Source organism: Balaenoptera physalus, assembly GCF_965194825.1.
Source record: "Balaenoptera physalus genome assembly, chromosome: 20".
Lineage (NCBI taxonomy): Eukaryota > Metazoa > Chordata > Mammalia > Artiodactyla > Balaenopteridae > Balaenoptera > Balaenoptera physalus.
This window is the reverse complement of record NC_138901.1, coordinates 8,609,826-8,625,327: the sequence shown is the minus strand read 5'-3', so window position 1 is coordinate 8,625,327 and position 15,502 is coordinate 8,609,826. Positions and strand designations below refer to the sequence as shown.

At 47.5% G+C, this 15,502-nt stretch overlaps 1 long non-coding RNA gene across 3 annotated transcripts; it reads left to right on the top strand.

The window, feature by feature from the left end:
• The first annotated feature begins 8,443 nt into the window (after positions 1-8,443).
• Positions 8,444-12,396, top strand: LOC309650856. 3 transcript variants are annotated; one of them, XR_014257789.1, is made up of 4 exons: positions 8,444-8,691; positions 8,853-8,971; positions 10,201-11,220; positions 12,205-12,396. It is a non-coding gene; the product is annotated as an uncharacterized lncRNA (long non-coding RNA). The 3 variants fall into 3 exon arrangements; XR_014257790.1 differs by having other exon boundaries at positions 8,445-8,709; positions 10,201-12,396; XR_014257791.1 differs by having other exon boundaries at positions 8,446-8,691; positions 10,201-12,396.
• Positions 12,397-15,502: the final 3,106 nt, after the last annotated feature.

Here is a 15,502-nt window from a genome sequence, read left to right as displayed (position 1 = left end):
GCTGCACCCGCATAAGTAAGAGGCCTCATAGAACCCAGTTTACATACTCTAAGAGGCCCAGGGGCATAGACTATAAGAAATTGCTACCACTACAAACTGTGCTGGGAAATTCTTCCCCAATACAGAACGCTGGCTCAAAGGAATAACATCAGTGTGTATAAATACTGGCAGTAATCACAACTGTGCTTGTGTCATACACTACAGTTAAATCCACCATCCATCCGTGAGAAATGTGCAAAGCGACTAACAACACCCTCCCTCACTCCTCAAAGTGTGGTCCCCAGACTGGCAGCACCTGGGAGCTAGTGAGAAAGGCAGAGTCCCAGGCCCGCCCCAGACCTACCTGCAGCTCCAGACTCTGCATCCGATAAACCTGCAGGGGATTTGTGCACATTTTTTCTGTAGCACTGAACTAGGACGCTTTCATTTTTGTTCCTAGAACAAAAACACAACTAGATGGCCCTTCTTGACCAAGTCAGGTATTTAACCAAAACAGGTATGATGCCCAGGCCAAAAAGAGGGACTATAGTCCCTCTTTCTTATTAGCCTGATATAATTCATATCTTCCTTCGGGGAAGAGATTGGCATCCCTGATAAAATTCATAAGGTGTTATCTGGGAAACTAATTACCTACCCACCCAACTGACTGTCAGGACCATTAGCCATTGATTCTTACTGTATTTAACCTGACAATGATATTTTCTTATAAAATATACCTACCTAAAAAAGAACTTCTTTTTTTTTTAAATTGAAGTATAGTTGATTTACAATGTTGTGTTAATTACTGCTGTACAGCAAAGTGATTCAGTTATATATACATTCTGTTTTTTAATATTCTTTTCCATCATGGTTTATCATAGGATATTGAATATAGTTCTCTGTGCTATACAGTAGGACCTTGTTGTTTATCCATTCTATATATAATAGCTTACATCTGCTAACCCCAACCTCCTACTCCATCCCTCCCCCTCCCCCCTCCCCCTCCGGGAACCAGTCTCTTCTTCTTTATGTCCGTGATTCTGTTTCTGCTTCATAGATAGGTTCATTTGTATCATATTTTAGATTCCACATATAAGTGATATCATACGGTATTTGTCTTTCTCTTTCTGACTTACTTCACTTAGTATGATCATCTCTAGTTGCATCCAAAAAAATGAACTTTTGATTTGGCCTACAGGGGCCTCTCCCCTTGCCTACGAGATAGTGATAAAACTTTCACACATACTCATAACTAAATTGTTTTAAGTCTTCTTTCACTCATCTAAAAAAAAATTAGGATGGATAGATTACTTAATGTGGTTGACCTCGCTCATGTCAAGTTATGCTAAGAGGCTACTGTAAATGCAGGAAGAATCAGCAAGAGGTCCAAAGAAAGCTCAGCCAGAGAAACGGCAAGACAACCATGGGGGAAGATAAAAAGGCAAACAGTGATTTTGCACATGCACGATAGTGTAACCTCTGAATGGTGAAAACAGAAATGATATAGGATGCTTGCATTGGGAAGATGGACAAAGGGAAGCAGAGGGGAGGTGGTGAGAGCTCAGCCTGAATCCACCAGGAAGGAAGGCAACAGGCCAGGATGAAGATGGTGAGTCAAAAAGAGCAGCACATACAGGTTATTCAGAAACAGGGAGATGAGTGAACTAGGAAGGAGCTAAGCTGAGCGCGGAGGGCTGTGGGAAGTGGGGAACTGCTGTTTAGTGTCAGCCTTTTCATCCTATGAACATTTTTTTTTTTTTTTGGCCGTGCTGCACGGCTTTAGGGATCTTAGTTCCCCAACCAGGAATTGAACCCGGGCCACGGCAGTGAAAGCACCAAGTCCTAACCACTGGACCACCAAGGAATTCCCTCATCCTATGAACTTTTAAAACTAGTGCACTATTGATCACCTTAAGAAAAAAACTGAAAACAAACACCAAGCAATGTTTACACAGATCTAACATGACCAGAGGAAGTGAGGCCTTTATTTCATTTTGACTTCTTAATATCTTCTTTTTATCTCCCCCATTAACTTTCAAAGGGGTAATTAACTTTCAAGTAATTTGGAACAAAGATGGCACATTAGTGAAGGGGATTTACAGGAGCTTTGCCCATAGCTCATTACGGTAACTCATCGTGACGGAAGATGACAACCAAGAAAAGTTTGCAAGTGGGCACAAATGTTGGAAGTTTGACTCAGCGGGGACGGCCCACACAGGTGGAATACGGCCTACATAGCTGCTGGTGGAAGTCAGTTATTAAAAACCCACGTCTTGGTTTTGTTAACTAGGAATTTGTTGTTGAAAGAAAACAGAAGTCCTATTTTATTTTATTTATTTTATTTTTTAATTAATTAATTAATTTATTTTTGGCTGCATTGGGTCTTCATTGCTGCACACGGGCTTTCTCCAGTTGTGGCGAGCGGGGGCTACTCTTCATTGCGGTGCGCGGGCTTCTCATTGCGGTGGCTTCTCTCTGTTGTGGAGCACGGGCTCTAGGCGCACGGGCTTCAGTAGTTGTGTCACGCGGGCTCAGTAGTTGTGGCTCGCGGGCTCTAGAGCTCAGGCTCAGTAGTTGTGGCGCACGGGCTTAGTTACTCCGCAGTATGTGAGACCTTCCCGGACCAGGGCTGGAACCCGTGTCCCCTGCATTGGCAGGCGGATTCTTAACCACTGTGCCACCAGGGAAGTCCAGGAGTCCTATTTTACCTCCATACAGTAATCTCAATGTCCTGCTGCTGGTGGCAGCATTGTGCAACCATCACATAACTGCAGAGCTGACAGGCCGAAGAGACACGTGAGCTTCCAATGACTTACTCAGCTCCACTCTAATTAAATTTGTAATAAAGACCTCCTTTTCTGCTGGAGCTGTAAAACTGATTGGAAAAAAAAAATCAGAATGACGAATTTTTTAAAATGCATTCCTTATGTGTATCCACTTACAACCAAAAAAGGCTTGTACCTCGTAAAGATTATAGAGAGATGTACTTCTTGTAGTTTTCTTGATGGTAATCGAATGATTTAAATGACACACATCTACACTTTGTTGAAAAGACAAGTATACTGTTCCTATCAGGTGGAAACAGGCAGGAAAATAATCACAAAGCACGGTCAGCTCTGGTGGAGGCATGCACGGGTGGCCAGGGACCAGCATCCTTGCTGCTGAGACAGGCAGACATCCGGGCAGCCTCTGCCTTCGTCTACAAGGTGAAGGGCAAGGGCCTTCATATGTGCAGAAGGTCATTTGTCCCAGGAACTTTACTTGTCACGTCTAAACATTTTTTCCATGTCACTCATCTCAGGACACCGAAGTTATGGTTCAACAGAGCCAAGAGTGAGAGGCTCCTTCAGGCGCCAGGGCAAAGATAACACTCTCTCTGCACAGATCTGGGATCAGCTCAATGGGCAAATTTGTTAACATGAGAACAGGAAATATCAATACTTCTAATATAAACTACTTTATTGGGGGTGGGTGTGAGAAAAGGTCCCTAAAAGATGAGAAGAGAAAATGTGAGCTACTGACGCTAACTCAGAGTAAAAGCCAAAGTCTCACAATTTCCTGCAAGATTCTGCAAGACCTGGTCCCCAGGCCCCTGCATCCCTCCTCGTAAACCCTTCTTGCTCACCGTTTATTGTATTGGCTGCTTTGGCTGCCTTTGCGTTGGCTGTTCCCTCTGCCTGGGATGTTCTTCCAGGGTGTCACATGACTTACCCACTTCTTTTAGGATTTTGCTAAAGGTCAAATATCCAGGCCCTTCCTGACTACCGTAACTAAAATTGCAAACCTCACCCTCGACTCCTTCCTAGTCCACTTTTCTACCCACCCCCACCCATAGCAATCACACTGTCCGCTACTCTAGTGATGTTGCTGTCTCCCCTGCACTGGATTATCAGCTCCGTGAGGGTAAGGAGTTACCTCTGTTTCGCTTTCTGTCCTGGCCTCACTCGACCAGCAGTGAGTGTTCAGCATTTGTTCAGTCCATCCGGAGGCTGTCAAGCAGGTTCATAAACCAGAGAACATGTAGCACTCTACTTAAAATTACACTTCCAGAGTGGTAACTCTTTTTTTTTTCCAGATCAATAGCACGTTTCCAACAGACAACCACATTGACTTTGCACAAACTTTTTTCAGTCTTGATTTGTACCTTTCAATTTCAAGCATGAACAATGTTCTGGCCAGAGATGCTTCTAAACCCTTAACACCCTGTCTGGAACTTCAAATACTGGTATGTGTTGCACTGGATTCCTCAACAAAGAAAATCTTTCATGCTGAGTAGAACCACCTGTTGTCACAGGGAGTGACTCTGGACAGAAAGCTGCAATACAACGTGCTCTGATGCCCAAGTGCCAAGTGTCCTATGAGCAAGCTTGTTCAGCTGACCTGTGACATGATAAATACTTCCCAGGAACTGTGTGTAGCTGGGACTCCCTGGCAGTTTCCTAAGAAAGAGCCCAACCCTGCAGGTCAACCTTCCGTATAACTTTCCAGTGAATAAGGTCTTGACTAAATTACAAAAACAAAAACAAAAAAACCCCAAAACACAAAATCCAAAAAACTTTGTGCCAAGTTACAAAAGAGAACAGTCTGGTGTAGGATTCCACCCTCTAGTGGACGGAGAGAGAAGCTCAAAATCTTGACAGAACTATTCTTTAGCTCAATTTTAATTAACTTTTCTGCTATAGGCCTTTTGTGTCCCACAGTCATTGTTAACATAAAAAATTACTTCTTAGAGACCACAGTTTGATTATCCATTGCTACTAAAGTGTACCATCTTTTTGAAAGACTGGACTCCTGCCAGCTTTAACACTCTTACATAATCCAGAGGAGCAAACATCATAAATGCTAAGGCCCATCCACAGTACATAGCCTCCTCTAACAGACACACACACACACACACGCACGTATTCTTGGGGGAAAACAAGCATGCCGTCCCCATGCCTCGACCAGCTGGGCTGACCCCAGGAAGGGGCTGGAATGGACTGGGCAGGAGACAGCTGGGGAACATTCCAGGAGGCACACGCAGGTGTGACATCCGCCACACATGTTCTCACAAGTCTCCTCCTGTGGGTTCGAAGTTTCCCTCCATCACCCCCTCAGGCACCAGCACACTCATCATGTAGGAGAACAAATGAAAACTGTTGTCTTGAGGTGCGGTCACAGACAAGGGCTGGAGGTTCAATGTTAAGAACCCACATCCGGGCAGCATTTCAGCAGACGGAAACAGGATGCAAAGACATGTTTGTTTAACGTCCAGTGCTCTAGAGAATGTTCAACTGGAGACCCTAAGAACTTTCTCACTGGGAATAGTGTAGAATGGTCTGGACAGTTGCAAGTCACTAGTAGCTCCCAGGAACTGTCCTCCCCTATAGCGTTTCTAGCATTGGGTTCCATGCCAACCTTTCCCTTAAGCCTCTGCTTTCCCCAAGGCTGGGGTGTGTGTCTGACTCTATCAAGGACTCCCTTTCAGGCCATTTCACTCCGAGATCAAGGACCTGAGAGCTGGGAAGAGCCCTGGGGGTGTCCCATGGTTGGCACCCTCTGCTCTGTGGGCTGAGGGGTCCACAGAACTTACGGGAGACCTCTGGGACCAGGCTGGCTCAAGATCTTGGGGGGCTGTCCTGTTTCCACCAGAGCAACTCCTACTTTATCTATTCTTTCCCCCACACATAAATATTCTTTCTAAAGTAAATGGTAGCACGGCAAACATATTTTTCTCCACCTTGCTTTTCTCTTCACTTAAAAGTATATCTTGGGACTTGCCTGGTGGCGCAGTGGTTAAGAATCTGCCTACCAATGCAAGGGACACGGGTTCCAGCTCTGGTCCGGGAAGATCCCACATGCCGTGGAGCAACTAAGCCCGTGCGCCACAACTACTGAGCCTGCGCTCTTGAGCCCACGTGCCACAACTACTGAAGCCCGGGCGCCTAGAGTCCGTGCTCCACAACAAGAGAAGCCAGGACAATGAGAAGCCCGCGCACCACAACGAAGAGTAGCCCCCGCTCACCGCAACTAGAGAAAGCCTGAGCGCAGCAATGAAGACCCAACACAGCCAAAAATAAATAAATAAATTTATTTATTAATTTTAAAAAAGTGTATCTTGAAGGACTGTCTATCCACTTTCTCTTTTTTTATTGTGCTAAAATATAAATAACATAAAAGTTGCTATTTTAAGCATTTTTAATTAGGAAAAATTTTTATTATGGTAAAATATACCTGACATAAAACTTACCATTTTAATTTTTTGTTTTTGGCCATGCGGCTTGCGGGATCTTAGTTCCCCGACCAGGGATCAAACCCGCACCCTCGGCAGTGAAAGTGCAGAATCCTAACCACTGGACCGCCAGGGAATTCCCAACCATTTTTTAAAATTAATTAATTAATTAATTTTATTTTTGGCTGCATTCGGTCTTCGTTGCTGCGCGCGGGCTTTCTCTGGTTGGGGCGAGCAGGGGCTACTCTTCGTTGCGGAGCGCAGGCTTCTCACTGCGGTGGCTTCTCTTGTTGCAGAGCATGGGCTCTAGGCTCGTGGGCTTCAGTAGTTGCAGCACACAGGCTCAGTAGTTGTGGCTCGTGGGCTCTAGAGCGCGGGCTCAGTAGTTGTGGCGCACGGGCTTAGTTGCTCCGCGGCATGTGGGATCTTCCCGGACCAGGACTCAAATCCGTGTCCCCTGCATTGGCAGGCAGATTCTTAACCACTGTGCCACCAGGGAAGTCCCCAACCATTTTAAAATGTACAGTCTGTGGCGTTAAGTACATTCACAATGTTATGCAACCATCACCACTATCTACTTCCAAAGTTTTTTCATCACCCCAAATAGAAACTCCATGACCATTAAGCAGTAACTCCTCATTCTCCACTCCCCCCAACCCTGTAACCTCTAATCTACTTTGTCTCTAAGAACCGCCTATGCTAGATATTTCATATGAATAGAATCATACAATATGAGACCTTTCCTGTCTGGTTTCTTTCACTGCTTTCAAGATTCGTCCACGTGGTAGCATATGTCAAAACTTTGTTCCTTTTACGGCTGAATAATATTCCACTGTATGTATAGACCACATTTTGTTTATCCTTGCATCTGTTGATGGACACTCAGGTTGTTTCCACCTTGTAGCTTTTGTGAATAAAGCTGCTATGAACATGGGTGCACAAGTATCTGTCTGACTCTTTATTTTAAATTCTTTGGGGTATATACCTATGAGTGGAATTTTGGGTCACATGACAATTCTATGTTTAACTTTTTGAGGAACTTCCAAACTATTTTCCACAGCAGCATCGTTTTACATTCCCACCAGCAATGTACAAGGGTTCCAATTTCTCTACATCCTCCCCAACGGTTCTTATTTTCAGATTTTTGGATTCTAGCCATCCTAGTGGATAGGAGTGGTATCTCACTGTGGTACCATGACTAATGATGTTGAGCATCTTTTCATGTGGTTATCAGTCATTTGTATGTCTCCTTTGGAGATATGTTTATTCGAGTCCTTTGCCCATTTTTAAATAGGGTTTCTTGTCTTTTCGTTGTTGGGTTTTAGAAAGCTTATCTGTCTTAACTACTGGATTTCTGGAAAAATATTGCATCTAAAAAAAAGAGGTTTACTGATAAATGAAGGCTGGGACCCGGTCCAGCCTTTTTATCTCACATACAGAGAAACAGAGGCCCATGAGGTTAAGCCACATGGTAAGTAGCAAAACAGAGCCTGTCTGACAGATTGCTTCACCTCCTCCCATGTCACTCAGCACCTGGAGTGAGCAGCGCCCAGGTGCCCGGCTCTGTGAGGAACTACACGTGCAAAAACAAATCCTGTCCTTCAAGACTTCTGGGAAGATGAGGCTGGCAGGGTTGGGTGTTCAGGGGGCATGGTGAGAAGTTCCTTGTAATTGAGGGAGGGAGAGAGCGGCGGCATACCAGGCTAGATTCTGAAGGATTTGAGTGCCAATGAGTTGGGATTTTTAGCCTGGAGGCCCCAAGTCACAAATTCAACCACCTTCCTGGGACCTAGGGTGCTGTAAATGTGGAGAACAGTGGGTGGAAAGCAATAGGGAGTGGAGGGGGCCTGTGGCTAACCAGAGCGCCGCCCTGCCTAAAGGCAGATTCCAAGACTGCTGGGTTGTGATTCCTAACATAGAAAGCAGAGGGCGGATGGCTTCCTGGCTGGCCAAGCTTGGGAAAGTAACTCATCTTCTCTGCAGCAGCGCTCTTCTCACCTGGAAAACAGGAGTGATCATTGTACCTACACCCTGCCTAAGGTTGCATTAGGAGTAAAGGGATAATTCACGCTCAGCACCAGGCACCTAGATGGCCTTCTGATTCCCTTGCTCTAGGACCCTCCCCTCTCGCTAGGGCGCTCGCCCCCTTTAATCAACATCTCGCGGCTGCGGCCCCTTTAAGGCGGCCATGGAGGACCCAGTTTCAAAGCTAAGGGCGACCTTCTAGGTGTCGTCTCTATGGTAAGTCGTCACGTACGGCCGGAAGTGCGTGTGCGGAACGGCTTTGGCTCGGGATTAGGAAGAGAGAGGCGACACGTGCTCTCTGGTGTCCTAGGGGATGTGCGCTCTCGCCCCCGACGGGTGGCCGACCCTCGGCCCGCAGGGTGATGCTGGCCCGCGGCGCCGGTTCCCGCCCCGGGGCGGGAACGAAGCTCTGGGGGCCCGGACTTAAGGGACCGCCCCCCGCATAGCAACTGCGACTTGGACGGAGGAGACAGAATGTAGGCACCAAAATCGGGGTGAGGGGCTACTGTAGGACGCGCTGCACCCCGCAGAAGAGCCTTGGGTTCCCCGGCTGGGGGGCCAGCATGAGTTTCTGGAGGTGTGTAAACATCCAGTGAGACATCCGCCTAGAGCACGTGGTATCACTTTCTTTTCCCAGGTTTTTCTCAGACAATAAGAGCTCTCCAGACCCCGGCGATTGGATGAAGGCATGCAACCTTTCTTTGCTCCTTCTTGTCGGTGAGCGTATTCGGAGTGACCTCAGTTTGGGGGATCCAGGTATGTCAAGCATGGAGACGCAGTGTCCTGAGGCCGATGGTCTGGGGAGAGGCTCCTGTGTTGTTGAACCTGCCCAGTTGTGGGTGCAACCTTGTACCAGACAGCCCGACCCTGACCTAAAGTAAATTCCCAGGAGAGGTTTTTCCTGGGTTTTGAATTTGCAGTAACAGGTGTGAACATTCTAGCAGCAGTTTGATGATCATGTATGATACTGCAAACAGGACTTTCACTGAAAGAAGAAAACCTGTAAACAGTGTTGATGTAATTTGTTTTATTCAATAAATATGTTTTGATTCTTTGGCCAGCCACCATGCTAAGTGTTAGGGATACAGAGATGTTACGGCCCTTGTTCTCAGGAAGCTACAGCCCAGTTGGGGAGATAAGATTAAGTGATCGCCCTAAAGAGGGTATAATTCAGTCTGAGGTGAGTGCTCTGAAGGAGAGCATAGTCTAATGAGAATATGTGTCTCAAAGAATCTGACGGAGACTGGAAAGCTTTCCTGAGGATGAGACCCTTGAGCTGGACTCTGAAGGACTCAAGAATGAGTAGGAGTTTGTTGGGAAGGCCAGGGGGCAGCATGTGCAAAGGTCCAGTGGCCTAGCGAATATGGCTAGCAGAGGAACTGGAAAAAGGCCGTTGTAGCCTGGAAAGCAAAGTGGAAAACGGTGTGAAACGAAGCTGGAAAGGTGAGGAAGGGCCAGACGACACAGGGCCTGTGGCTTATGTTAGGATTTGGGGCTTTGTCCAGAGAATAGTGGGAGGTTAGTATGGGATTTAAACAAGAAGATGATGTACTGAAAAGTATAACTTCAAAAGAGCCCTGTGTACAGAGCAGCACAGTCTAGCAGAACTTTCTGCGATGCTGGAAACGGTCTATAACCTGTGCCGTCCTGTAGAGCGGCCCCAAGCCTGGAGTGGAATTTTAATTTAAATGTAAATGGCCGCATGTGCCTAGTGGCCGCTGTGTGGGACCTCGTGGAACCGCGCAGGTCTAGAACCTGTTGGAGGGGGCAGTGACAGATCGTGGCACACAGATGCCCTTTCACTTCCTGAAGAAAGGCTGAGATAGGTTCCACTTTGGGGAGAATCCACATGTTGATCTTTCCTGGGGATCTCACACAGTAACTGCTTGTGGAACTGCTTTTAGTTTTTATTTTCTTGGTGTGGTTCAGCCTGCTCCTTCGTGAAGCAGCATTCTTCCTTCTACCTTTGCCTGTTTTGTTGTCAGCACACAGATGGAGAAGTGATTCTTCAACTCATCGAAGTACCTACAGCGGTCAAAGTGTTACGTCTCTGCTTTGGAGGGGCTGTCGAGAAAAGCGGTCCCTGGTGTTCCAGGGTTTGGGATGCAGAGGCAGGAAGTGCCCTGGACCCCAGGAAGGAGCGTTTCCAGTGGGACCCGGCAGAATGCGGCCCTGTGAGGAAGTAAAGGCCGTTTCCAGCCGATGAAACATGTGACCGAAGGGAGGAAGTGTGAAAGTGCTTGAGAGGGTGTGGGGAACTCAAAAATTGGGGGGAAACTGGGGAACTGCACAGCGAGAGAAAGGGAGGAATAGGTAGGAATAGATGGGCTGGTGTTGAGTTATGGGGGGCTTTGTCAAAGTTCGGCTTGTTGTGCCTGGTGTGGGCCAGGAGGGCCCCACGTGGTGGTGGGCAGATGTCCAGGTGTGCCTGCAGTGGTGGGTTAGGAAGTCACTGGGGTGGAGCCCGTAGACTTGGAAGGAGGGGGCTGATTGGTCGCTGCAGGGCACCGGCTGCGTCGGATTCTTGGTGGAAGGTAGATTTTAGATCTTGGAGGGTATTTTATTGTGGTAACAGTTTTAAATTCTCTGAATATTCAGACTTGCTGAAGTCAAATAAAAACTGATGAAGTGTGCTGTCTTTGAAGGTGAGTTCACTGGAAGATTTGTGTGTGCGCTGGGTGAAAAACTGCTGAGTTCGTTTCTGCCTGGTTCTGTGTGCCTGAAATGTAATTGTTTTGTTTAGCACTTTCCAAGTTTGTTTGGTTTAACTCTTGTCTACATAGTTTTTGAGTGCTGACCTGCTTAATGCCCTGTTTTGTATGAGAATATAAATAAAAGGAGGCAGACCCCAAGGAGACTTTTCATACACGTTATGGGTTCCGTGCCCGGTGACCACGCGCTGAGAGTGTCACCTTGGCCTCCGAGGGGCACAGCGGGCAGCACGGTCCCCGACTGAAGAGTGACTCACGGTCACACACCCTCAGTGCTGCCAGTGCCCTGGACCTGTAAGTTAGTCCCCGAGCACCCCGACCCCGGGCTTCTCGGTGGGCGCAGAACCCCCCCACCTCGCCGAGTCAGACTTGTTCGACTTCAACAAGTCTGAACATTCAGAGAATTTAAAAGTTAACACAATAAAATACCCTCCAAGATCTGAAATCTACCCCCCCCCGCGACGCCTAGTGTGCGCACGTATCGCGGGGTCAGGAGGCTTTGTTACAGAGGTTGGGGGCTCTGCTGGCACTGGCTGGGGCCATACTTCACAGCAGAGAATTCTCCCAAGTCCCACTGTCTTTGAATGTTTTGCCATCTGTTGATGTGCAGAAAGGAAAAACCAGCCTGTGTTTTTTTGAGCTGTGATGGTGGTGGTTCTACACGTAGTTCCATCCTCAGAGCGTTCCATGCTATCTTCGTGTTGTGGTCAGGGCGTTACAGACAGTACATACATTTTTTTATGCGGTGTAGAAAAGTTATCTTGGACTTTGGACCTAGTCGTGCCAGAGCCAGGTACCTGCCTGACGTACTTGGTGACCCTCCCGACTTCACACCCACCTCGTTCCTGCAGCTCATCTCCCGAGAGGGTCTGGCCCGCTGGTGCCCACCAAGGCCGAGATGTAGCTTTGCAACTTCAAGGCCAGCCTCTGGTGGGTCTTTACGGACCAATAATCTAAAAGAGCTGCAGGTGCCAGGGGAGGGATGGCCACCACGGGCAGTGCTGGGAGCGGCAGCTCGTCAGCTCAGATGACCTGGACGGAGCAGTACCGCCGGGCAGACGTAGCCAAAGGCTCCACCGCTGGCCTGCAGTGTGACCTCCGGCCGGCCACTTCCCTGTTTGTGCCTCACTTTCAGTAAAATGGGGATGATGGTCATAATGACGGTGATTCCTGCCAGATGGCACTTGTGAGGGTTGGGTTAGCCAATTGTGTAAAGCACTCAGACGTCTTAGCTGGCACATCATGATGGTCATTTACGTTCTTCCCTGGATTTTTCAGTGCATTTTACAAACAAACATGGAAAGAAGGGCGTGTTGAGAGGACAAGTCAGAAGAGCAGATCAAATCCATAAAACCGAGGCTGTATGTAGTCACAGCTCGGAATAAGCCGAGAGGTACAGAGAGTGCTCAGGACAGCAGGCAGGACTGTCTTGTAAAACCCACAGAACATAAAATGTACTATTTTAACCACTTTCAAGTGTGCGGTTCAGTTTGTTTGGTTTTTTTTAAAGTATATTTACAATGTTGTGAAACCTTCAGCTCCTACCTAGTTCCAGAATATTTCCATCACTCCGAGAGGAAGCCCCCTCCCCTTTAGCAGTCATTCCCAGCCCTCTCCCCCCAGCCCCTGGGCACCTCTAATCTGTTTTCTGTCTCTGGATTTGCTGATTCTGGCCTTTGCACTTTGCATCCTTTTATCATCCAGGCCTCCCCTAGGGTTCAGATATGACCTCCAGCCCCTGCCCCACGTCACCCAGCCAGCTGGGGACTATAGAGTAGAGATTCTTAACCTTCTAAACCAGCGGAATCTGATTGGAATTAGGTTTATCCAAAAAGTCAGGTAAAGCGGGGATTAAAAAAAGCAGACATGTTACATACATTTTGTTTTAATGTAAAATGGAAGAAGGTAACATCCATTCACTAATGTTTTGATAGGAAGCTGAGGCCTTTTATTTTTGGTGGGCATGGTCTAAAAATTTTTAGGGAGGTCTTGAATATGCTTGCAAAGTAATCTGAGCAAATTCATCTAGATTTTTATGACCCACCCCCTCCCCAATCTTGTAGAGTTGTCCCTCTCACACCTAACTAAACAAGAAATATTTTTAGCTTTATAGACTCCACAGTATTCAACTAATGGAAGAAATTTTCAATATTGAGGTATGGGGAAATCATTATGGCTTATACACGATTTAACATGAATTTTATGCTAACTACAACAGCCTGCTTGTGGCCTATCAAACATACGTGTACATCTGCTTTAATCATTAAAGAAAAAGGTGCGTTGGCCAGAAGTAAAGAATGTCCATGTGAAAAATAAAGATGGGGACTTCCCAGGTGGTCCAGTGGTAAAGAATCTGCCTTCCAGTGCAGGGGACGCAGGTTCAATTCCTGGTCAGGGAACTAAGATCCCTCATGCCGTGGAGCAGCAAAGCCCGCGTGCCACAAGCAGAGAGCCTGCGCTCCGCAACGAGAGATCCCCCGTGCCGCAACTAAGACCCGACGCAGCCAAAAACAAATAAACAAAAAATAAAGATGAAATGCCTCCCTTCCTGGGAGGCCAATGCTGGTACTCCTTCAATGATAAGACTCCCTTCCCAGGTGCCAAGGCTATACTGACTCACTGTGTACCTGCTGATAGGTTTTGTTTTTTTTTTTTTTGGAAACCTTTAAGGACTGTATTCCTGACTTGTTTAATGTTTTGTTTTGACAAGATACAAAACGTTGCTGAAAACCCTGCTGCTTCTGAGCAGTTGCTCAGAGTTATCTAAGAGGCTGTCTCCCAGGCTGTAGTCCTGTTTGGCTCAAATAAAATTTTTTTCTATCCCTATTATAGATTGTTAATTGATTAATCATTTCTGTCGACACAGCTTAGATTTGTTTTGTTTTTATTTCAAATAGGAGCAACACTTCTGTTTTGTTTGTTTTACAGTATTTCAGCAGTCTACATCATCCTTTATTAGATCATGTAATTATTGAACAAGGTCAGCTGGCACGCACAGGTTTGGGAACAAATACAAGTGGCTTTGGCAAGGCTTCAGCTCATGCGATTGGAGCAGAATCCTGGGTCATCCCAGCGAGGAGCGTCAGCCTTCGGTGTCCGAGTTTCCTGGAGACCGTGAGGACTTTCCCCGAGGACCAGAGCCTCAGGGGCAGGGGGAGAGAGGTGTCCTGGGCGGAAACCGAAGGGGCTGCTCCACGGCCCCCGCTGTGCTCGCTGGTGGCCACTGTCGACAAAAATTAACCAATAGGCGGTTGAAAAGAGAAACAGGATTTAATTCAAGCCAACCTGAGGATTACAACCCAGGAGACAGTTTCTCAGAAAGCTCTGAGGGGTGCTTCACTTCTTAGACGTCGAAGGCACAGTTATATGTGTTTTTGAGACGAAATGACACACTGACATTTTACAGAGTTCACCAACGGTACATAGTTAGTCCAGATCTGCACATCGGAGGCAAGCAGCAGGTCACCATGACCCCTGACAGCGTTAGGATAGGAATGTTCTTAAGGAATTCATTGCTGGTGTCTGAAAAAAGGAAGAAAAGTTGATCTTTATGGTTGAGTAGACATTCCTGCCTTTGAGGAGGTCTGGTTAACGTATGCACTGCCCATTAGGGAGGGCCCAACCTGGGCAGGGAGTTAGTTATGCTTACATTTTCTTGTCCTGCCTCAAAAACATAAATTTTACTCCATCACGGCTCTTGGTGGCACTGCTGACCACAGGCGGGGTCAGAAACAAACCAGCCACGCGCCGCCTGGCCGTTCTGCTCAGAGGCCTACATGGTCTCTGTGAGCTGTAGGCTAAATCCAATCCATCATCTTTTTCCCTTTCTACTTCGTTGTATTAACAAAATGAAACAACACAAACACACAAATCACGTGTTCCTTAAGCAGCGGAGAGGCATGGGAAGGAGCTGATGGTCCCCTGCCCCACCCCAGTTCAGGCCAAGACAACCTGTGGCCTGTGTGGGTCCTTGTGCACCATTCTTCAGGCTTGGGCAAACACACATGATACACATGTTGTTACGTATGTGGTTTCCAGAGTTATCTCGGCATTCAAGGCCCTCCAGAGCCCACGCCACCGGCTTCATCAATCTGACCTCCTGGGTCAGCGCCTTTGTCCGCACAAAGACACCCCGCTCTGACCATTCTGGTCAGCCCAGCCTGAGACACCCCACGTGTTCTCACTTAAGCAGAGCTCACCTGTCCTTCGAGACCAGCTCTGGTCCCAGCTGACAGTTTCCTCTCTGTGGCTCTTTAGTGCCAATTCTCTGTCCTACTCACCTGACCCATCTTGTGCCACCTGGGGCTGTCTGTCCTGCGCCTTTTCATGAGGTCCAGCTGCCCTGCATCTGGCCTCTCTTTCTCAAGACAGGACATTGCCAGCATCCTCGGGCTTATGGGGAAGACAGGTTTGCAGTGAGAGCCTTTCCCCGCTTCTTCCCACCGACACGGGAGAGGGCGTGGTACCCCAGTAGAACGCCCAGAGTTGGGGAGGGCTGCAGGAAGCAGAAACCAACATCTCGTCCCCAGCTGGATGCTTGCTAAGCTGTAGACCCTGCCAGCCCATCCTGGTGCCA